The 24847-nt window shown below is 45.6% G+C and overlaps 1 protein-coding gene across 11 annotated transcripts in view; it reads left to right on the top strand.

The window, feature by feature from the left end:
• LOC122549160 (neurocalcin-delta) overlaps positions 1–24847 on the top strand; it is a 356229-nt gene that overhangs the window by 287912 nt on the left and 43470 nt on the right. For 4 of the 11 annotated variants that reach the window (XM_087986278.1, XM_043688503.2, XM_087986281.1 and 1 more), the window contains one exon: positions 17422–17534. The exons of the other annotated variants lie outside the window; for them this stretch is intronic. The gene's annotated coding sequence lies outside the window, so the exon portion shown is untranslated. The remainder of the gene's footprint in view (positions 1–17421; positions 17535–24847) is intronic. 11 annotated transcript variants of the gene reach the window in all.

Below are 24847 nucleotides of genomic sequence, written 5' to 3' on the forward strand. Positions count from 1 at the left end.
GGTTGGGGTGTGTGTGTGTGTATAGGGGTTGGGGTGTGTGTATGTGTACAGGGGTTGGGGTGTGTGTATGTGTATAGGGGTTGGGGGGTGTGTGTGTGTATAGGGGTTGGGGTGTGTGTGTGTATATAGGGGTTGGGGGTGTGTGTGTGTATAGGGGTTGGGGGTGTGTGTGTGTGTATAGGGGTTGGGCGTGTGTGTGTGTGTGTATAGGGGTTGGGGGTGTGTGTGTGTGTATAGGGGTTGGGGGTGTGTGTGTGTGCATAGGGGTTGGGTGTGTGTGTGTGTATAGGGGTTGGGGGTGTGTGTGTGTGTATAGGGGTTGGGGTGTGTGTGTGTGTGTATAGGGGTTGGGTGTGTGTGTGTGTGTATAGGGGTTGGGGGTGTGTGTGTATAGGGGTTGGGGGTGTGTGTGTATAGGGGTTGGGGTGTGTGTGTGTGTATATATAGGGGTTGGGGTGTGTGTGTATAGGGGTTGTGGTGTGTGTGTATAGGGGTTGTGGTGTGTGTGTATAGGGGTTGGGGGGTGTGTATGTGTATAGGGGTTGGGGGGTGTGTATGTGTATAGGGGTTGGGGGGTGTGTATGTGTATAGGGGTTGGGGGTGTGTGTGTGTATAGGGGTTGGGGTGTGTGTGTGTATATAGGGGTTGGGGTGTGTGTGTGTATAGGGGTTGGGGTGTGTGTGTGTATAGGGGTTGGGGTGTGTGTGTGTAGGGGTTGGGTGTGTGTGTGTGTGTATAGGGGTTGGGGTGTGTGTGTGTGTGTGTATATAGGGGTTGTGGTGTGTGTGTATAGGGGTTGGGGTGTGTGTGTATAGGGGTTGGGGTGTGTGTGTGTATAGGGGTTGGGGTGTGTGTGTGTAGGGGTTGGGTGTGTGTGTGTGTGTATAGGGGTTGGGGTGTGTGTGTGTGTGTGTATATAGGGGTTGTGGTGTGTGTGTATAGGGGTTGGGGTGTGTGTGTATAGGGGTTGTGGTGTGTGTGTATAGGGGTTGGGGTGTGTGTGTATAGGGGTTGGGGTGTGTGTGTATAGGGGTTGGGGTGTGTGTATGTGTATAGGGGTTGGGGTGTGTGTGTGTGTATAGGGGTTGGGGGGTGTGTGTGTGTATAGGGGTTGGGGTGTGTGTGTGTGTATAGGGGTTGGGGTGTGTGTGTGTGTATAGGGGTTGGGGTGTGTGTGTGTGTATAGGGGTTGGGGTGTGTGTGTATATAGGGGTTGGGGGTGTGTGTGTGTATATAGGGGTTGGGGGTGTGTGTGTGTGTATAGGGGTTGGGGGTGTGTGTGTGTGTATAGGGGTTGGGGTGTGTGTGTGTAGGGGTTGGGGTGTGTGTGTGTGTATAGGGGTTGGGGTGTGTGTGTGTGTATATAGGGGTTGGGGTGTGTGTGTGTGTATAGGGGTTGGGGTGTGTGTGTGTGTGTATAGGGGTTGGGGTGTTTGTGTGTGTGTATAGGGGTTGGGGTGTGTGTGTGTGTGTATAGGGGTTGGGGTGTGGGTGTGTGTGTGTATAGGGGTTGGGGTGTGTTTGTGTATAGGGGTTGGGGTGTGTTTGTGTATAGGGGTTGGGGTGTGTGTGTATAGGGGTTGTGGTGTGTGTGTGTGTGTGTGTATATAGGGGTTGGGGTGTGTGTGTTTAGGGGTTGGGGTGTGTGTGTTTAGGGGTTGGGGTGTGTGTGTATAGGGGTTGGGGTGTGTGTGTATCGGGGTTGGGGGGTGTGTGTGTGTATAGGGGTTGGGGTGTGTGTGTGTGTATATAGGGGTTGGGGTGTGTGTGTGTATGTAGGGGTTGGGGTGTGTGTGTGTATATAGGGGTTGGGGTGTGTGTGTGTATAGGGGTTGGGGTGTGTGTGTGTATAGGGGTTGGGGTGTGTGTGTGTATAGGGATTTGGGTGTGTGTGTGTGTATAGGGGTTGGGGTGTGTTTGTGTATAGGGGTTGGGGTGTGTTTGTGTATAGGGGTTGGGGTGTGTTTGTGTATAGGGGTTGGGGTGTGTGTGTGTGTGTATAGGGGTTGGGGTGCGTGTGTGTGTGTATAGGCCTTTTGGGGTGTGTGTGTGTGTGTGTATAGGGGTTGGGGGGTGTGTGTGTTGGTATAGGGGTTGGGGTGTGTGTGTGTGTGTGTGTATAGGGGTTGGGGTGTGTGTGTGTATAGGGTGTGTGTGTGTGTATAGGGTGTGTGTGTGTGTGTGTGTATAGGGGTATGTGGGTGTGTATGTGGGGGTATGTGGGTGTGTGTGTATAGGGTGTGTGTGTATAGGGGGTGGGTGTGTGTGTATAGGGGGTAGGTGTGTGTGTGTATGTGGGGGTATGTGGGTGTGTGTGTGTGTATGTGGGTGTGTGTGTGTACAGTGTGTGTGTGTATTGGAGGTGTGTGTATAGGGGGTGGTGTGTGTGTATAGGGGGTGGGTGTGTGTGTATAGGGGGTGGGTGTGTGTGTATAGGGGCTGGGTGTGTGTGTATAGGGTGTGTGTGTGTGTGTATAGGGTGTGTGTGTGTGTATCGGGGTATGTGGGTGTGTATGTGGGGGTATGTGGGTGTGTGTGTATAGGGTATGTGTGTGTATAGGGGGTGGGTGTGTGTGTATAGGGGGTAGGTGTGTGTGTGCATAGGGGGTAGGTGTGTGTGTATGTGGGGGTATGTGGGTGTGTGTGTGTGTATGTGGGTGTGTGTGTGTACAGTGTGTGTGTGTATTGGAGGTGTGTGTATAGGGGGTGGGTGTGTGTGTCTCGGGGGTGGGTGTGTGTGTATAGGGGGTGGGTGTGTGTGTGTGTGTATAGGGGGTGTGTGTGTATACGGGGTGTGTGTTTATAGGGTGTGTGTGTATAGGGGCTGGGTGTGTGTGTATAGGGTGTGGGTGTGTGTGTGTATAGGGGCTGGGTGTGTGTGTGTGTATAGGGGCTGTGTGTGTTTGTATAGGGGTATGTGGGTGTGTGGGTGTGTATGTGGGGGTATGTGGGTGTGTGTGTGTATAGGGGGTGGGTGTGTGTGTATAGGGTGTGTGTGTGTGTATAGGCGGTGTGTGTGTGTGTGTGTATAGGGGTATATGGGTGTGTGTGTGTGTCTGTGGGGGTATGTGGGTGTGTGTGTGTTTGTGGGTGTGTGTGTGTGTGTGTAGGAGTGGATGTGTACAGGGTGTGTATGTATTGGAGGTGTGTGTGTGTGTATAGGGGTGTGAGTGTGTATAGGGTGTGGGTGTGTGTATACGGTGTGGGTGTGTGTGTATAGGGGTGGGTGTGTATGTGTATAAGGGGTGGGTGGGTGTGTGTATAAGGGGTGGGTGTGTGTGTGTGTATAGGGGTATGTGGATGTGTGTGTATGTGGGTGTGTTTGTGTGTGTATAGGGTGTGTGTGTATAGGGGGTGGGTGTGTATAGGGGGTGGGTGGGTGTGTATAGGGGGTGGGTGTGTGTGTGTATAGGGGGTGGGTGTGTGTGTATAGGGGGTAGGTGTGTGTGTGTGTATAGGGGTAGGTGTGTGTGTGTGTATAGGGTGTGTGTATGTGGGGGTATGTGGGTGTGTGTGTGTGTATGTGGGTGTGTGTGTGTACAGGGTGTGCGTGTATTGGAGGTGTGTGTATAGCGGGTGGGTGTGTGTGTATAGGGGGTGGGTGTGTGTGTGTATAGGGGGTGGGTGTGTGTGTGTATAGGGGGGAGTGTGTGTATACGGGGTGTGTGTGTGTGTTTATAGGGTGTGTGTATAGGGGCTGGGTGTGTGTGTATAGGGTGTGGGTGTGTGTGTGTATAGGGGCTGGGTGTGTGTGTGTGTATAGGGGTATGTGGGTGTGTGTGTGTGTGTGTGTATAGGGGGTGGGTGTGTGTGTATAGGGTGTGTGTGTGTGTATAGGCGGTGGGTGTGTGTGTGTGTATAGGGGTATATGGGTGTGTGTGTGTTTGTGGGTGTGTGTGTGTGTGTAGGAGTGGATGTGTACAGGGTGTGTATGTATTGGAGGTGTGTGTGTGTATAGGGGTGTGTGTGTGTATAGGGTGTGGGTGTGTGTGTATACGGTGTGGGTGTGTGTGTATAGGGGTGGGTGTGTATGTGTATAAGGGGTGGGTGTGTGTGTGTATAAGGGGTGGGTGTGTGTGTGTGTATAGGGGTATGTGGATGTGTGTGTATGTGGGTGTGTTTGTGTGTGTATAGGGTGTGTGTGTGTGTATTGGAGGTGGGTGGGTGTGTATTGGAGGTGTGTGTGTGTATAGGGGTGTGTGTGTGTATAGGGGTGTGTGTGTGTATAGGGTGTGGGTGTGTGTGTGTATAAGGGGTGGGTGGGTGTGTGTATATGGGGTGGGTGGGTGTGTGTATATGGGGTGTGTGTGTGTATATGGGGTGTGTGTGTGTATAAGGGGTGGGTGTGTGTGTGTGTATAAGGGGTGGGTGTGTGTGTGTGTATAAGGGGTGTGTGTGTGTATAGGGGTGGGGGATGTGTGTGTATAGGGGTGGGGGTGTGTGTGTATAGGGGTGGGTGTGTGTGTGTGTATAGGGGTGTGTGTGTATAGGGGTGGGTGTGTGTTTATAGGGGGTGGGGGTGTGTGTGTGTGTATACGGGAGGGGTGGGTGTGTGTGTGTATAGGGGTCGGGGTGTGTGTGTATAGGGGTGGGTGTGTGTTTATGGGGGTGTGTGTGTATAGGGGTGGGTGGGTGTGTGTTTGTATAGGGTGTGTGTGTGTACAGGGGGTGGGTGTGTGTGTAGGGGGTGTGTGTGTATAGGGGGAGGGTGTGTGTGTGTGTGTATGGGGTGTGTGTGTGTATAGGGGATGTGTGTGTGTATAGGGGGTTGGGATGGGTATGTGTATAGTGTGTGTGTGTACAGGTTGTGTGTGTGTGTATACGGTGTGTGTGTGTATTGGAGGTAGGTGTGTGTATACGGGGTGGGTGTGTGTGTATAGGGGGTGGGTGTGTGTGTATAGGGGTGGGTGTGTGTGTATGTATAGGGGTATGTGGGTGTGTGTGTGTATGTGGGTGTATGTGTGTGTTTGTGTGTGTATAGGGTGTGTGTGTGTATTGGAGGTGGGTGGGTGTGTATTGGAGGTGTGTGTGTGTGTGTATAGGGTGTGGGTGTGTGTGTGGGTATAAGGGATGGGTGTGTATGTGTATAAGGGGTGTGTGTATGTGTATAAGGGGAGGGTGGGTGTGTATGTGTATAAGGGGTGGGTGTGTGTGTGTAAAGGGTGTGTGTGTCTATAAGGGGTGGGTGTGTGTGTGTATAGGGGTGGGTGTGTGTGTGTGTGTGTGTATGAGGGGTGTGTGTGTATAAGGGGTGGGTGTGTGTGTGTATAAGGGGTGTGTGTTTGTATAAGGGGTGGGTGTGGGTGTGTTTAAGGGGTGTGTGTGTGTGTATAAGGGGTGGGTGTGTGTGTGTATAAGGGGTGGGTGTGTGTGTGTATAAGGGGTGGGTGGGTGTGTGTATAGGGCTGAGGGTGTGTGTGTGTGTGTATAGGGGTGGAGGTGTGTGTGTGTGTAGGGGTAGGGGTGTGTGTGTGTGTATAGGGGTGTGTGTGTGTATAGGGGGTGGGGGAGTGTGTGTATACGGGGTGGGTGGGGGTGGGTGTGTGTGTGTATAGGGGTGGGTGTGTGTGTGTATAGGGGGTGGGTGTGTGTGTGTGTGTATAGGGGGTGGGTGTGTGTGTGTGTACAGGGGGTGTGTGTGTGTGTGTGTAGGGGAGGGTGTGTGTGTGTATAGGGGGTTGGGATGTGTGTGTGTGTGTGTGTACAGGGTGTGTGTGCGCATAGGGGTGGGTGTGTGTGTATAGGGGGTGGGTGTGTGTGTATATGGGTGTGTGTGTGTCTATGGGTGTGTGTGTGTGTATATGAGTGTGTGTGTGTGTGTGTATGGGGGTGTGTGTGTATAGGGATGTGTGTGTGTATAGGGGTGTGTGTGTGTGTGTGTATAGAGATGTGTGTGTGTAAAGGGGTGGGTGTGTGTGTAATGGGTGTGTGTGTGTGCATGTGTGTATAGGGGTGGGTGGGTGTGTGTGTGTGTGGAATAGGTGTGTGGGTGTGCATGTGTGTATAGGGGTGGGTGTGTGTGTGTATGGGTGTGTGTGTATAGGGGGTGTCTGTGTATAGGAATGGGTGTGTGAGTGTGTATAGGGTGTGTTTGTGTGTGTAAAGGGTGTGTGTGTATTGGAGGTGGGTGTGTGTGTATAGGGGTGTGTGTGTAGAGGTGGTTGTGTGTGTATAGGGCGTGGTTGTGTGTGTATAGGGTTGGGTGTGTATGTGTGTATAGTGGGGTGTCTGTGTGTGTGTATAGGGGGTGTATGTATGGGGGGTATGTTTGTCTGTGTATGGGGGAGTTATGTTTGTGTGTGTATAGGGGGGTGCGTGTATAGGGGGTGTCTGTGTATATAGGAGTGGGTGTGTATAGGGTGTGTGTGTTTGTGTGTGTATAGGGTGTGTGTGTATTGGAGGTGGGTGTGTGTGTATTGGAGGTGGGTGGGTGTGTATTGGAGGTGGGTGGGTGTGTATTGGAGGTGGGTGTGTGTGTATAGGGGTGGGTGTGTGTATAGGGGTGGGTGTGGGTGTATAGGGGTGTGTGTTTGTATAGGGGTGTGTGTGTGTGTATAGGGGTGTGTGTGTGTATAGGGGTGGTGTGTGTGTGTATAGGGGTGGTGTGTGTGTGTATAGGGGTGGTGTGTGTGTATAGGGGGTGGTGTGTGTGTATACGGGGGTGTGTGTGTGTATCGGGACTTGGTGTGTGTGTGTATAGGGGCTGGGTGTGTGTGTATAGGGGGTGGGTGTGTGTGTGTGTATAGGGGGTGGGTGTGTGTGTGTATAGGGGGTGGGTGTGTATAGGGGTATGTGGGTGTGTATAGGGGTATGTGGGGGTATGTGGGTGTGTGTGTGTGTAAAAGGGGTGGGTGTGTGTATAGGGTGTGTGTGTGTGTGTGTATAGGGGTATATGGGTGTGTGTGTATGTGGGGGTATGTGGGTGTGTGTGTGTGTAGGATTGGGTGTGTATAGGGTGTGTGTGTGTATAGGGGTGTGTGTGTGTATAGGGGTGTGTGTGTGTATAGGGGTGTGTGTGTGTGTATAGGGGTGTGTGTGTGTGTATAAGGGGTGGGTGTGTGTGTGTATAAGGGGTGGGTGTGTGTGTGTATAAGGGGTGGGTGTGTGTGTGTATAGGGTGTGTGTGTGTATAAGGGGTGTGTGTGTGTGTGTGTGTATAAGGGGTGGGGTTGTGTGTGTATAAGGGGTGTGTGTGTGTATAAGGGGTGTGTGTGTATAAGGGGTGTGTGTGTGTATAAGGGGTGGGTGTTTGTGTGTATAAGAGGTGTGTGTGTGTGTATAAGAGGTGTGTGTGTGTGTGTGTATAAGAGGTGTGTGTGTGTGTATAAGAGGTGTGTGTGTATAAGAGGTGTGTGTATAAGGGGTGAGTGTGTGCGTGTATATAGGGGTGTAGGGGTGTGGGTGTGTGTGTGTATAGGGGTGTGTGTGTATAGGGGTGTGTGTGTATAGGGGTGTGTGTGTATAGGGGTGTGTGTGTATAGGGGTGTGTGTGTGTATAGGGGGTGGGTGTGTGTGTGTATAGGGTGTGGGTGTGTGTGTGTATAGGGTGTGTGTGTGTGTAGGGGTGGGTGTGTGTGTGTGTAGGGGTGGGTGTGTGTGTGTATATTGGGTGTGTGTGTATAGGGGGTGGGTGTGTGTGTGTATAGGGGGTAGGTGTGTGTGTGTGTATAGAGGATGGGTGTTTGTGTATAGGGGGTGGGTGTGTGTGTATAGGGGGTGGGTGTGTGTGTATAGGGGTGGATGTGTGTGTGTATAGGGGGTGGATGTGTGTGTATATAGGGGTTGGGTGTGTGTGTGTATAGGGGGTGGGTGTGTGTGTATAGGGGGTGGGTGTGTGTGTGTATAGGGGGTGGGTGGGTGTGTGTGTGTGTATAGGGGTGGGTGGGTGTGTGTGTGTGTATAGGGGTGGGTGGATGTGTGTGTGTGTATAGGGGGTGGGTGGGTGTGTGTGTGTATAGGGGGTGGGTGGGTGTGTGTGTGTGTATAGGGGATGGGTGTGTGTGTATAGGGGGTGGGTGTGTGTGTGTATAGGGGGTGGGTGTGTGTGTGTATAGGGGGTGTGTGTGTGTGTGTAGGGGGTGGGTGTGTGTGTGTAGGGTGTGTGTGTGTGTGTAGGGGGTGGGTGTGTGTGTGTGTGTATAGGGGTGGGTGGGTGTGTGTGTGTGTGTATAGGGGGCGGGTGTGTGTGTGTGTGTATAGGGGGTGGGTGTGTGTGTGTGTGTATAGGGGGCGGGTGTGTGTGTGTGTGTATAGGGGTGGGTGTGTGTGTGTGTATAGGGGTATGTGGGTGTGTGTGTGTATGTGGGTGTGTGTGTGTATGTGGGGGTATGTGGCTGTGTGTGTGTATGTGGGTGTATGTGGGAGTGGGAGTGTGTAGGAGTGGGTGTGTATAGGGTGTGTGTGTGTGTTTGTGTGTGTATAGGGTGTGTGTGTATTGGACGTGTGTGTGTATAGGGGTGTGTGTGTGTATAAGAGGTGGGTGTGTATGTGTATAAGGGGTGGGTGTGTATGTGTATAAGGGGTGGGTGTGTGTATGTATAGGGTGTGTGTATGTATAGGGTGTGTGTGTGTATAAGGGGTGTGTGTATAAGGGGTGGGTGTGTGTGTGTGTATAAGGGGTGGGTGTGTGTGTGTGTATAAGGGGTGGGTGTGTGTGTGTGTATAAGGGGTGGGTGTGTGTGATTTACATATCAAAGAAGTGAAACTATCTGGTCATTCTAACAGATGAGAGACTCAACAAACAATCAAGGTATTTTTCGATGTATAATTTCAGTTACATCACACTGTAAACGTTTGCTAAAATTTTGTGTCTTACAATCCTGTACTCCACAACCACCTGATGAAGGAACGGCGCTCTGAAAGCTAGTGCTTCCAATTAAACTGTTGGACTATAACCTGGTGTTGTGATTTTGAACACTGTTTTTCTAAAATGTTTGGGCTTAAAATAAAGAAGTGAAAGAACATCTGTTGGTTAGTTACTGTAGGTGCCATTTGATTATTGTTTTCCAATCAGGACTGTTTTGCTATCTGAATGCATTTGGTTGATTCAAATTACCTTCAATTTGAAACATACAGTCTGTAAGACACATCACAACCTACTGACACAACTGCATTTAGCAAATTACGTTCCCTGGAGCATCCGTCATTTCAATTGTTCCACCAATGTGGCTGTCCCTTCAGCTGCCTATGTCCTAAACTCTGAAATTTCCTTATTTAATCTCCAATTCCTGATTTCACTTTTAGGATACTCTTGTAATCTACCTCTTTCACCAAGTTTATGGACATTTGACGAAACATCACCTTAAGTAGCTTAGTGTTTAATGTTGGTTGGTAACATTACTATAAACACTCCTATAAAGTACCATGGACCTCTGTACGATGTTGAGGGAGCTAAATAATTGTATGTTATTGTTGACAACAGGTGGATCAATGGAGAGGAGGGAATCCTCTTTGCCATTAGAAATCAGAAATCACATTTATAACGGCGTTGTGAATTGTCCATTTATAAAAACCATATGTAAATAAAACCGGATTTCTATAAAGGGCAGCTAGTGCCCAGTGTAAGTTGCAAATTTACCTCTCCCTAGAACATAGAACATTATAGTGTAGTACAGGCCCTTCAGACCTCAATGTTGTGCTGCCCTGTGATACCAATCTGAAGCCCATCTAACCTACAGTATTCCATTCTCATCCATATGCCTATCCAATGACCGTTTAAATGCCTGTAAAGTTGGTGATTCTACAACTGTTGTAGGCAGTGCATTCCATACCCCTACTACTGAGTAAAGAAACTACCTCTGGCGTCTGTCCTATATCTATCACCCCTCAATTTGAAGCTATACACCCTCGTGCTAGCCTCACCATCCCAGGAAAAAGGCTGTCATTGTCCACCCGGTCCAACCCTCTGATTATATTATGTCTCAATTAAGTCACCTCTCACCCTGCTTCTCTCGAACGAAAACAGCCTCAAGTCACTCAGCCTTTCCTTATAAGACCTTCCCTCCATACCAGGCAAGACCCTCTGAACTCTTTCCAAAGCTTCTACATCTTTCTTATTATGTGGTGACTAGAACTGTACGCAATACGCCAAGTGCAGCTGCACCAGAATTCTGTACAGCTGCAGCATGACCTCGTGGTTCCGAAACTCAATCCCTCTACTAATAAAAGCTAACACACCATATGCCTTCTTAACAGCCCTATCAACCTGAGTGGCAACTTTCAGGAATCTATGTACATGACACAAAGATCTCTCTGCTCATCTACACTACCAAGAACCTTACCAGTTTCTCAGTACTCTGCATTCCTGTTACTTCTCCTAAAGTGAATGATCTCACACTTTTCTGCATTAAACTCCATTTGCCAGCTCTGCAGCTTATCTATGTCCCTCTGTAACCTACAACATTCTTTGGCACTATCCACAACTATACCGACCTTTAGTGTTGTCCGCAAATTTACTATCCCATCCTTCTCCCTCTCATCCAGGTCATTTATAAAAATGACAAACAGCAGTGGACCCAGAGCAGATCCTTGTGGTACACCACTAGTAAATGAACTCCAGGATGAACATTTCCCATCAACCACCAGCCTCTGTCTTCTTTCAGCGAGCCAATTTTTGATCCAAACCACTAAATCACCCTCAATCCCATGCCTCTGTATTTTGTGCAGGAGCTTAGCATGGGGAACCTTATCAAACGCCTTACTGAAATCCATATGCGCCACATCAACTGCTTTACCCTCATCCACCTGTTTGGTCACCTTCTCAAAGAACTCCGTAAGGTTTGTGAGGCATGACCTACCCTTCACAAAACCGTGTTGACTATCCCTGATCAACTTATTCATTTTGAGATGATTTTAAATCCTCTCTCTTATAACCTTTTCCAGTATTTTACCCATAACCGAAGTAAGGCTCACTGGTCTATAAGCAGAGTGGTGCTGGAAAAGCACAGCAGTTCAGGCAGCATCCGAGGAGCAGGAAAATCGATGTTTCGGGCAAAAGCCCTTCATCAGGAATACAGGCAGAGTGCCTGAAGGGTGGAGAGATAAATGAGAGTAAATGCGATTTATCTCTCCACCTTTCAGGCACTGCCTGTATTCCTGATGAAGGGCTTTAGCCCGAAACGTCGATTTTCCTGCTCCTTGGATGCTGCCTGAACTGCTGTACTTTTCCAGCACCACTCTACTCCAGAATCTGGTTTCCAGCATCTGCAGTCATTGTTTTTACCTCACTGGTCTATAATTACCAGGGTTGTCTCTACTCCCCTTCTTGAACAAGGGAACAACATTTGCTATCCTCCAATCTTCTGGAATATTCCAATATTCTCCAATATTCTGGAATTATGATGACATAAAGATCAAAGCCAAAGGCTCAGCAATTTCCTCCTTGGCTTCCCAGAGAATTCTAGGATAAATCCCATCTGGCCCAGGGAATCTATCTATTTTCATACTTTGCAGAATTGCTAACACCTCCTCCTTGTGAACCTCAATCCCATCTAGTCTAATGGCCTGTTTCTCAGTATTCTCCTTGACAACATTGTCTTTTTCCAGAGTGAATCCTGACAAAAAATATTCATTTAGCACTTCCCCTATCTCCTCTGACTCCATGCACAACTTCCCACTACTGTCCTTGATTGGCTCTAATCTTAGTCTAGTCATTCTTTTATCCCTTATATACCGATAGAAAGCTTTAGGATTTTCCCTGATCCTATCTGCCAACAACTTCTCATGTCCTCGCTTGTCTTAGCTCTCTCTTTAGGCTTTCCTGGCTACCTTGTAACTCTCACCCTAACTGAGCCTTCTCATCTCATCCTAACATAAGCCTCCTTCTTCCTCTTGACAAGAGATTCAACTTCCTTAGTCAACCATGGCTCCTGTGCTTGACAATTTCCTCTCTGTCTGACAGGTACATACTTACCAAGGACACACAGTAGCTGTTCCTTGAATAAGCTCTACATTTCTATTGGGCCTATCCCCTGCAGTTTCCTTTCCCCATCCTATGCATCCTAAATATTGTCTAATCGCATCGTAATTGCCTTTCCCCCAGCTGTAGCTCTTGCCATCCGGTGTATACCTGTCTCTTTCCATTGCTAAAGTAAACATAACTGTATTGTGGTCAGTATCACCAAAGTGCTCACCTACCTCCACATCTAACACCTGGCTGGGTTCATTATCCAGTACCAAATCTAATATAGCCTCGCCCCCTGTTGGCCTGTCTACATACTGTGTCAGAAAACCCTTTTGCACACAATGGACAAAAACTGACCCGTCTAAAGTACTTGAATTATAGTATTCCCAGTCAATATTTGGAAAGTTGAAGTCCCTCTGCTCTTTTTTTCTATTATTTTCTTTTTCATGTCCATCCAGCTTTTAGATTCATAATTTATTTAACTGAAACTGTTGTATAGAAGGCTTTCACAATGACTGGAGTTTTGCCATACTTGCTTACCATTCCCTTGCTTTCTTATTCCTCTCTGAGATTAAAAAAAACAAGATGACAAATGAAAATGCCAGATGCTACCAGTATAGTCATGCAGGTGTCAGATCATGATTCTGAAGTGGGAGATCATGATCTGACTGTGAATATGTCAGTAAAACTGATTTTATTGTTTTCTTTGTGTTGCTGAACAGATTAAAAGTAGAAATATCATTAACTAACTGTAAAGGAAGTATGACCTTCTTGTCAGAGATTGGAGGTATGCTATTTGATGCAAAATAACACTGAGTTTATAACCATTGTCTCTTCCTCTCCTGCCCTCCCTACAAGCTTCGCACACACCATTCACCCTTGTGCAGCTCACCTAACTGGTCATTTTCACAGCAAAACTTTGAACAGTGATTTTTGAAATCCATTCAAATTCATACTTAAGTTCACTAGCTCCAACTTTATTATGTGACAAATGTATTTTATTGGACATTACCATTATGCAATAACCTCCCTGATATGTTCCTGTTTAGGACCCAAGCTACACAGGTAACCCGTCCTTAGCCTCATCCCATTTTAGAACCTGGCCTACTGTTTCCCCATTCCCACTGTAGCCTATCATGTTCTTTTTATTCAACATTGAACCAATACATTTGGAAAAGTCTCAAAATAGCTAAAAATATTCACTTTTTTTCACCTTTGCTGTTTCTGAATAAAACAAACAAAAGCTGCATTTACTTCTCAGAATAGAGGGAATTTTTGCCTTTCATACTTCGACAAATTTACAGTCAATGAATGATTACTACACCAGGTGACATCTGTTAGAACAGGTGTCAATTAATTCCTGTCTAGATTGTTGCATCTGACGCTTCATACCGAAGGTAATGTTCCTCCTGCTGAATGTCCTCATCTTCTTCCTCAAAAGATTCTCTACCTGTTCAGAGTCCATTACATCCCCGCTTGCCTGCTCAGGTTGTGCAGCGCACAGCTTATGCAGTATACTGGCTGGGCTATGCTGTGAGGCCTCCAGATCAATTCAGACATCAAGAAGTCTGAGGAGGTATGGTTAGTAGGTTTGTGGATGACACCAGAATTGCTAGTGTAATGGACAGTAAAGGTGGTTATCTAAAAGTACAACAGGATCTTAATCAACTCGGCCAATGGGCTGACACGTGGCAGATGAAGTTTAATTTAGATAAATGTGAGGTGTTGCATTTTGGGAAAGTAAACCAGGCAGTTAATTGTAGGGCCCTGCAGAGTGTTGTTGAACAGAAGGACCTAGGCATGGAGATTCATATTTCCTTGCAAGTACCATCATATTTAGACATGCTGGTGAAGAAGGTGCTTGGCATACATGTCTTCATTGGTCAGAGCATTGAGTATAGGAGTTGGGACATCATGTTGCAGCTGTACAAGATGTTGGTGAGGTTACTTTTAGAATACTGCGTACAATTCTGGTCACCCTGCTATAAGAAGGATGTTGTTAAACTACAAAGGGTACAGAAAAAGTGTTTTCCCCCTGGACCGTTGGAAACTGAGGACTGACCATATAAAGGTTTATAAAGTCATGAGGGTCATAGGTAAGGGAATAGCCAAGGATATTTTCCATGGGTAGGGGAGTCCAAAACTAGAGGGCATAGGTTTAAGTTGAGAGGGGAAAGATTTAAAAGGGACCTGAGGGTAAATTTTTAAGACCGTTTGTGGTACAGACCCCTTTGTGTGCTGTTATGAGTTCTAGTGGTCGTAGTAGTCTGGCTGTCAGTTCAGAAATGTTCTTGATGTATGGTAAAGTGGCTAGTCCTTTGGGTTGTGGCATGTCCTCATTCCGTTGTCTTTCCCTTAGGCATCTGTTGATGAAAATGCGGGGGTATCCGTTTTTGGCGAATACATTGTAGAGGTGTTCTTCTTCCTCTTTTTGCAGTTCTGGTGTGCTGCAGTGTGTTGTGGCCCTTTTGAACAGTGTCTTGATGCAACTTCTTTTGTGTGTTGGGGTGGTTGCTTTCGTAGTTCAGGACTTGGTCTGTGTGTGTGGCTTTCTTGTATACCTTTGTGGTGAATTCTCCGTTCAGTGGTCTGTACCATCATGTCTAGGAATGAGAGTTGGTTGTCCTTTTCTTCCTCTCTGGTGAATCTGATTCCTGTGAGTGTGGCGTTGATGATGGTACAGAGAACACTGAATGGAGAATTCACCACAAAGGTATACAGGAAAGCCACACACACAGACCAAGTCCTGAACTACGAAAGCAACCACCCCAACACACAAAAGAAGTTGCATCAAGACACTGTTCAAAAGGGCCACAACACACTGCAGCACACCTGAACTGCAAAAAGAGGAAGAAGAACACCTCTACAATGTATTCGCCAAAAACGGATACCCCCACAATTTCATCAACAGATGCCTATGGGAAAGACAACGGAATGAGGACATGCCACAACCCAAAGGACTAGCCACGTTACCATACATCAAGAACATTTCTGAACTGACAGCCAGACTACTATGACCACTAGGACTCATAACAGCACACAAACCAACAGCCACTCTCAGACAACAACTCACCAGGACAAAGGGCCCGATACCCAGCATGAGCAAAACCAATGTAGTGTACAAAATCCCATGCAAGGACTGCACAAAACACTACATATGACAAACAGGAAGACAGCTAACGATCCACATCCATGAACACCAACTAGCCACAAAATGACATGACCAGCTATCCTTAGTAGCCACACATGCAGATGAAAAGCAACATGAGTTTGACTGGGACAACGCTACTATTGTAGGACAAGCCAAACAGAGAACAGCCAGGGAATTCCTAGAGGCATGGCACTCATCCACTGATTCAATCAATAAGCATATCGACCTGGACCCAATATACCGACCACTGCAGCGGACAGCTGGAACTGACAACTGGAAGCGGCAGTTTCAAACTACTACAAATGCCGGAGGAAAGATCACAGAAGTGCTTCACAGAAGGCTCCTAAGCACTGAGGATGTCACCTCGACAGGGGACGAAACGTCTACAACACAAATTCCCAGCTCGGCGAACAGAACCACAACAACGAGCATCCGAGCTACAAATCTTCGCACAAACTTTGACTCCTTTTCTGTTCATGAATCATCAACCATGTTATGAGATGGCAATCTTGATGTGACATATTTGCAGATTATGGTGCTCTGCACCTGAGGGAAGCCAGCTATGTTGCCAAAGCCTACTGCCCGGCAGCAGCACTGACTTTGTCATGGAAAGATGAGATGAAGGGGTGTGAGGTGGTGCAAATTAGTTAGTAACATTTATGTGTTGAGGATTGTGTGATCGCACACAGGTGGATCCAAGTGGATACTTGGAAGCTGACAACTACATAAAGATTTAACACAGCTGTAACATTAAGCCAACTGTTAGAATGCTACCCATTCCTTCATGTGGCTAATTCCACTCCAGCAGTTGGCATTGTTCTGTGATCATGCCCTGGAACATCCTCAAGCTACAGTGACACTGCATCTTGCTTCTCTGAGGAAGTGGCATTAAGGATGAATAAATCTAAGCCTGTTGTGTCATCTCTATATTCTGAAGGAACCTTTAGCTGCAATTTCTTCATAAGGGGGCTGGTTGGCATCAGCTGGAAGTTGCTGTTGATGCTGAACGTTTACTTATTCACTCGTGAGACAAGGGTATCACTATTTATTGCCGGACTCTAGTTGCCTTGAAAAGGTGGTGCTGAGAAGTGCACATGCTGGTGCATCTGGTTCTCATCCATTTCTCTCCCCTTTCCTTGCACTGCAGCAACAATGATGAATATCTCTTCTGTAGCTAGATCCATCAGTCACACCTACAATCAAACTGTGTGGGGAATTTCAGAAGCTGAACAGTAATGTGGCAGTCAGCATTCACATTACTTGGAATAGCATGGTGTTCCATACAATGGGACATGGAGCCTCTGATGAAAAGGGCCATGGTATGAATCTTTCACATAGGGATTGATGCCACCCTCTGTGGATGGGAGTCCTTTAGTGCTGTAAATTTCTCTATATGTCTGCCAGGTGAAGTTCCTGAGACATTGTGGCTGGCAGATGCCCCAAATTCTGGGCTTTGTCCTCTGTGAACCTCAAAACTCTACCCAGAGTTGCTGTCATATTCAAATACATTAGTGTGAGATTACTTGCTGAGGTCAGGTAGCTCATTCTTGCAGTGATCACTGCAACAGTTGCAACACCCATAATGTTACTGCCTAATTACTGGAAATTAAATTTTCTTTGCTAGGTATTTAACATTAAACAGTAATGTTGAGAAATTCTCAGTAAAATATTGGAGGGAGTAGAGTGAAGGTTTACCAGGCTGATTCATGGGATGGCAGGACTGACGTGAAGAGAGACTGAATCAGTTAGGATTGTATTCACTGGTTTTTCGAAGACTAAAGGGGGAGTCTCATAGATACTTACGGAATTCTAACAGGACTAGACAGGGTAAATTCAGGAAGATAACTGGGGTGTCCAGGAACCAGGACTCGCAGTTGAAGGATACGTGGTCGGCTGTTTAAGACTGAGATGAGAAATTTCTTCACCCAGAGCATGGTGAGCCTGTAGAATTTTCTGCCACTGAAAGTAGCTGAGGTCAAAACATTGAATGTTTTCGAGGAGGAGTTCTTAGGCCGAACTGAATCAAAGGGTAATCGGCAAAATTGGGAACTGGATACTGAATTGGATGATCAGCCATGATCAGATTGAATGATGGAGCAAGCTCAAAGGGCTTAATAGCCTACACCTGCATCTATTTTCAATGTTTCTATTAGTAGAGATAGTTAATGAAAATGCTTTAGCAAACCATAGGTATGGAGATCATTAATTAAGGAACAAAAATGTGTAAATGGTATAAAGATACACATCAGTCAAGATCCTACTGAATGTCAGAAGAGGTGTGGGTTACAGTTGGATCAGATGCTCTGCAGATATCCTCTGCTTTCATGGTATGTCTGCAGATTCAAGTACACGCCTTGTCTGTCTACAGGTACCTGAGAATGAATTGGGATGACTTTGTGCCCCATAATTGTGGTGAAGCCATGCTTGGACCATAGGCACCTAGGAGGAACTAAACGTCCTGGCGGGGTATCCTTCAAATAGGTGAGAGTGTCATTTCCAGTTTAGCTTGAAAGTGCCAAGCTTATTAATCCCAAAGCTGCCTTATTTTAAGAGCACTCCCCCACTTCCCCTGGAACCACACTGTGCGATTTGCCTTGATGCGACAGTAGTTCCATGGAATGTGTCCAGATGACCATGAGGTATCGCAGCAGAAGTAGGCCATTCAGTGTGATCATGGCTGAACTGATAATCCTCAATTCCACTTTCCTGCCTTTACCCAGGCAGACCCAACAGCACTCTGTGGTACAGAATTCCACAGATTGACTACCCTCTGAGAGAAACATTTCTGGTCATCTCTGCCTTAAGTGGGTGACCTTTAACCAAGATTTTGTCCTCAAGTCAATACTCTAGGACTTTTGATTTGTCATAGGGGACCTGCACAATGTAATTTGCCCAATCCCCACAACTCCTCCTGGGCTAGCTCTACATGCATCTCATTGTGGAATGCTACGTATCACAGATGACCAGAGGGTACAGAACCAACCACTCATGGGCTTACATTCATTGAGTGATGAATCTGTAAAATATATAGCGTTCTGTGTTTTTATGGTGACTTTATAACGTAAAGATACAGCAGGCATGTGTCATCTCTTTAAACTTCTAAATAAAGCTAGATTGTAATTGTGGGCCCTTCATCTGAAACCATATCTTCAGAAAGAAAATCCAGCAGAACAAACTGATACCATGCTTTCCAGCTGTGGGTGTTTCAGCTGGTGGTTCTGTTTTGGGGGCCCAGTTCATGTGTCACTATTTTGCTGCTAAAGAATCCACAGAGACTTGAATGGATTCCAGACACAGCATACTACAAGAATTCTATTTGTAAAAATTCCAAGGCGAATACTAGTCCCTGCTGCTTTTATGTTTTGATGCACTGAGTGTGTTATGTTGCACTAAATGATGGAACTATTTGAACATTGTAATACAAACTTGTTCAAGGTATTTATCTTGTAATGTGCCCAAATGCTGGAGCATAAGATAAGCCAAATTAGTCATAAATTGGCAAAAGATTTTAAACAGATTTTGGCAATTCAAGAGGAATACATGAACTTAATCAAATTATGGCAGGATTAGCTTTTTATCCAATCTGCTTTTTCAGTGTTAGCTGCAGATAACCATCCCCCATCAGTCCTGTTCAGAAGACAATGAGAAATTTGAAAAAAAAAACTCTTAAAAACCGAAACTAAAACATGAAATTGGATGGACTATTGAAAGAGTGTTTGAGTGCACCCTGAGCCCAGCCTACTTGTGCATATGACAAACTAGTTTTGTTCAGTCAGTTGCACTCAAGACAAGAATGCAGGTCACCTTGGTCTGTTAGTCATGTAAGTGAGGCCACTTCTCATCCAAGTATACTTCATGTGTATCTTCACACATACCAGGTCAAAGCAGCATGTTTGGCACCCTATTCACCATCTTAAATATTTACTCCCTCTGCCACAGATATGTTGTGGCAGCAGCATTCCTACCTACAGGATGCATTGTAGCAACTAACTAAGGCTCCGTTGACAAAATCCTCCAAACCCCCGTTGACATCTGTTAGCCAAAAGTTGCATTTGAGCAACCACCTCCAAGTTATATTGGAAAAGTGTGGTGCTGGAAAAGCACAGCCGGCCAGGCAGCATTTGAGGAGGAGGAGAGTCGATGTTTCGAGCATGAACTCTTCATCAGGAAAGCTTGGAACATCGATTCTCCTGCTCCTTAGATGTTGCCTGTCCAGCTGTGCTTTACCAGCACCACACTTTTCGACTCTGATCTCCAGCAGCTGCAGTCCTCACTTTCATCTCCAAGTTATATGTCAGCCTGACTTGGAAATATAGCATTAGCCCTTCACTGTCACTGAGTCATAATCCTGGAGCGCCCTTAATACCTCAAAGACAGCAGCAATGTAAGAAGACAGCTCATCACCACGTTCTCCGTGACAATTAGGGATGGGCAAATGCTGGCCTTTCAAGTGAGCTCACATCCTAGGAATGGTCTTTAGAAGTTTGGATTTGTCACTCGAGTTGTCATTGTTTTTATTCTCTTTGGGACATGGGCATTGCTAGCTGGTCAACATTTATTTCCCCTCATTAGGGCGGCACAGTAGCTCAGTGGTTAGCAGTGCTGCCTCACAGCACCAGAGACCTGGGTTTGATTCCAGTCTTGGCTGACTGTGTGGAATTTGCACGTTCTCCCCATGTCTGCGTGGGTTTCCTCAGATGCTCCGGTTTCCCCTCGCAATCCAAAGATGTGCAAGTTAGCTGAATTGGCCGTGCTAAATTGCCCATAGTGTTGAGGATGTTTAGGTTAGGTGCATTAGTCAGGGGTAAATATGGAGCTGGGGAATGGGTCTGGGTAGGTTACTGTTCAGAATGTCGGTATGGAATTGTTGGGCCGAAGGGCCTGTTTCCACACTGTAGGGATTCTATGATTCTGTTAGTTACTTTTGAGAAGTTAGTTGTGAGCTGCCTGCTTGAACCACTGCTATCTATGTGCTAACCTTCAATGACATTAGTGAGGGAATTCCAGGATTGTGACCCTGTGACAGTGAAGGAATGGTGATATATTTCCAAGTCAGAATGGCAGGTGGCTTGGAGGGGAATTTGAAGATGGTGTTCCTATTATTTGCTATGACCCTTGTCCTTCTAGTTGGAAGTGGTCTTGGTTTGGAGATACTGTCAAGGATTTTGGGCGAATTCCTACATTGCCTGTGGTACATTGTACACACTGCTGCTGCTGAGTAGTGGAGGAAGGGGATGCCGGTGAATCAAAGGTGCAGATCAGACTGTAAGTCCATAATTAGAAATGTGATCTATTTCAAAATTCTCCAATGTAGAATATCACAGATGTTGTCATCCTGAATCCACAGCATGTTTATAATCATAATATATAACTTGTGTTGTATTAACATTTAATTCCCCACTGTTTGCCAAAAAGAGGCAGGGGAATAGAAAAAATAAATATCCTTTGATTTTAAACACAACTCCAACACAGTGGGAATTCTTTTTAAAAAATCTTATTTTTATAAAATGAAGCTTTAAAAAAATGATATTGGATGGACATTGGTATCAGTGTTTGGGTGCAGGCTGGGCCCAGCCCACTTGTGCAAACAGTAATGTCTGGCACTGATTGAATCTTAATATTTCAGTAAGAAAAGCTAGCTTGCTGTATAAATTGCAACAGATTGAAGAGTATAAACATTACCAATCTCAATAAGGGGAACTGGAGCCAAACATGTAGTTCAGAGAGTGGCAAGGTACTTAAGTACTATATTCTACATGTTCAATGACTTAGTGGTAACTACAACTTGATTTAGCCCATAGCAACACACCTTTAAGAGAAGGAGTAAATATTTAAGATGGTGAATAGGGTGCCAACAAATATGCTGCTTTCATATGGAAGGTGTGAAGATGCATGTGCTATATACTTGGATGAGAAGTGTGCTCAGTTAGGTGTCTGTTGGATCAGGATGAGCTGCATGCTTATCTCATGTGCAACTGACTAAACAAATTCTGCTTTAAATGTGCACAGCTTTCCAAACTACCACTTAATATCCTTTTGCCCCAGTGTATACCTATGTAGTAAGTCTCAAACTATTCATTCTGGCAAATGCTTTATTTAATGTAACATTTGAAACAAGGTTCTTGCAACATGAAATGTAGTGTTTAAAATGTGTTATCTTCTTGAATAAAACCCTTAATATTAACTATAATTTGTATCTTAATGATCAATTAAAAATCATCTAAGCAGTTTTCAATCCTCCCAACAATCATGTCCCAATTACTGACAACCTTCTGTCTACTGAGTAAATTTGTCTTGCTATTAAAATAAGTATTGTCTTGTGTTGTGGAAAGAAGTGTTTATCAATATCTTTGGATGAAATTGGTTTGTTATGTTTTAACAAAGGTATTAGCATTTTTGAAATAAATGAGTCATCACCTCTGTTAAAATACCTGTCAGAGAAAGTGTGTGCAAACGTGTTACTAACTTCACATGGTGAAGAATCGACTCAAAAATGGGATTCAAACCAGTCATTATTCTCTGATTTATGTCAATGTATGCCAGAAATGTATACCACTAGAGGCAGAACAGTGCTCAAAATATAAATGCATCAGTTCATTCTGAGCCCATTAATCGCCTTTTAATATTTGCTGCCAGCATTAGCTCCTGTTAACCAATTGCTTCAAATTGGTGGATTTTTGATGTTTACTTCAATCATTATTTCCTTCAATTTATTTTTCATTGCCTGTTTTATATTGGCCCATAAATATAAAACTCCCTTCCCATAACTTGCTGGTAGAATTTAATAGTTCATAATTGTCTCTCATCTCAAGGATCAGATGACATTGGAAGCTGTCAGTTTAGCTTCTTAATGAGAGCTTAATGCTGATAATTACTTGCCTTACTCAGGTCTTGAGATTGCACCTTGTCAGGAATCTATATGCAGTTTTACATTTAACTTGGCATAGGAGGCAACCTTATAATGTCCTAAAGATGGAACAAAAGGTTTACGGTGGGCAGCATGGTGGCACAGTGGTTAGCACTGTTGCCTCACAGCGCCAGAGACCTGGATTCAATTCCCGCCTCAGGCGACTGACTGTGTGGAGTTTGCACATTCTCCCCGTGTCAGCGTGGATTTCCTTCGGGTGCTCCGGTTTCCTCCCACAGGTTAGGTGAATTGGCCATGCTAAATTGCCTGTAGTGTTAGGTGCAGCAGTAAATGTAGGGGAATGGGTCTGGGTGGGTGCGCTTCGGCGGGTCGGTGTGGACTTGTTGGGCCAGAGGGCCTATTTCCACACTGTAAGTAATCTAATCTAATCTAAGTTACTAATTCCATAATGTGGAACATTCGCTTTTCAGTACATACTGAAAAGTAACTGCACAGCCTTACAAGGTTTTCAGTGAGACTCACTATTTTATATGAACTGTTATTTGAAGGGCTTCTTCTCCGTTCTAAGTACTTTACACTGATTCATCTACTGTGACTCTATTCTGCTTCTGAGTCACTTCAAGTCTTACAGTAACTCTTTTTAGCCTCCAGTCCATCCCCACTCTGTGAGCTTCTGACTGTATGCCAGTGAACTGCTGATTTCTCAATTTCATTTTGCTGCTGTGTAAATGCTAGACAGAAAACCATTCTCTCCTGGATTGAAGTTCCATTTCTCAATTGTGACCTCCAAATGTCATCCCTGTTGACTTCTTGTGATTCTAGTTTCTGACATATTCCTCAATCCTTTGCTTTCAGCTCTCCACTGGAACTAATAATAGCAATTTCTTCCATCTCCTATGCTTAACACCTGAATACCCTCAGTCATTAACAATCCTTGGATTTTGTTCTAGCTGCAGTCCAAAGCGTAAAATTACAAAAATAGAGTTTACTACAACACTACACAAAACAGAATCCCTTGTGCCTTTCTTCTGTGAAGGTAACCTATTTTTGTGTTCTTAACAGATGGCCTCCCAATGAGTGTAGCTTCAGAGCTGGAAGTTGGTTGAACCTCTGCTGAGAGCAGTTCTGATGGCTGTGTTGAGCTGGCTCAGGGAACTTTAATCCTAGTGACCCTAACTGCTCGCTGCTGGGGCCCAAGCATCATGACTTACCTGTCTGTTGAGCCCCAATAAAAGAACGCAATTGCTCAAAAGCCGACCACTCGCTCCCTGGCAGTCCATAAGGCACTTCACGAGACATCAAACAGCTTCTGATTATGCATGAAACAAGCAAAAAAAAATGACATAATTTTCCCTGGGGAAAAGATACATCAAATGGACAGGATCCACAATGATCACCAGATGGAGTTCCCATGAATTGTGCCCATTTAGGCCTTCGAGGCTTTGTGTCCAGCCGGTCGCCTTAAACAGAGAGTAGTTGATATCAGTAATTTTTAAGATAATGAGATACAGAAACATTATTTTGCATCCCCAAAAAGCAGGACAGATACATTTGACATATGGTTTCCAAGGCACTTGTACAATTTGATGAAAGAAACCAAAAGAGAAATGGCTGGAAAAACACAGCAGGTTAGGCAGCATCTGTGGACAAAGCAGAGTTAATATTTTGGGTTCAGTGACCCTCCTTCAGAACTGTCCTTGTTAACAATGCTAAATATTTAGGTGGTGTATGTGAATAGTGGAAGGAGTGACAATTGATCTTTTGGGGAGAGGAGGCTGTTGTTCTCCAGAACTATACTACTTACCTTCTCCCTAATGATGCTGCTGAATACGGAGGAGTGGTTGTTCTTTGGTCATCAACTCTCAGTGGACGGGACTTCTGACCCCAAAGTCCTTGGTCCCTAGGGAAAGGTTCTTCATTGATCTAGGTAAAAACAAGGACTGCAGATGCTGGAAACCAGAGTCTAGATTAGAATGGTGCTGGAAAAGCACAGCAGTTCAGGCAGCATCCGAGGAGCAATAAAATCGACTTTTCGGGCAAAAGCCCTTCATCAGGACTGATTGGCTTTTGCCTGAAACGTCGATTTTACTGCTCCTCGGATGCTGCCTGAACTGCTGTGCTTTTCCAGCACCATTCTAATCTAGACTCTTCATTGATCTGCCAAGAGCCTAAGTGATACATGAAATGATGGGTCATCTCCATTACTTTCACGTGACTCCACCTTAGTGGCTTCACACTTTAAAGAGTTGTGAACAGAACAGCAATAGCTGGATTGTTTAACATAACTTCTGTGGTGTCTTTGTCACTGGCAGTTGTTATAATGACAAGTAGTTGGCACTGCTTTCCCAATCATAAGGTGGTGCTCTAGAATTTGGATTGCGTGATCGGTGGACTCTGTAAAATGCGCTGCAATAGATTAACAAAATCGATATTTCTGATGACCTTTTGAAGGAGCTTGTATATTTAAATAACTGTTAGTAATACCAAAGAGATAGAGTCAACATAAAGAGACAGGAGTATGAGTAGGTCATTTGGCCCAATGAGTCTGCTCTGCTTTTTAGTATAATTACAGCTAATCATGAGCTTCATTTTCACTTTCCAGTGCGTTCTCAAAACCTGTGGTTCCCCGAGAGATCAAAAATATGTTTATGTCAACCTTAAATATATTTGATGGTGTGGCATTAATAACCCCTTGGGGCGGAAAATTCCAAAGATTCATTATTCTTTGCGTGAAGTCATTTCTCCTCAATGTCAATCCAGATGATTGGTGTATTATCCTGGCACTGTGCCCCTACGTTTTAAATTCCTTGATCAGCAGCTGCAATCACTTAACATTGAAAGATGCCCTCCAACGCATCTCGTCCACATCCCGCACCTCCGCTCTCAGACCCAACCCCTCCAACCGCAACAAGGACAGAACGCCCCT

The sequence above is a fragment of the Chiloscyllium plagiosum genome, unplaced genomic scaffold (assembly GCF_037043375.1).
Source record: "Chiloscyllium plagiosum isolate Xiang-an unplaced genomic scaffold, Cpla_swu_hap1 HiC_scaffold_4, whole genome shotgun sequence".
In the NCBI taxonomy this organism is placed as follows: Eukaryota; Metazoa; Chordata; class Chondrichthyes; order Orectolobiformes; family Hemiscylliidae; genus Chiloscyllium; species Chiloscyllium plagiosum.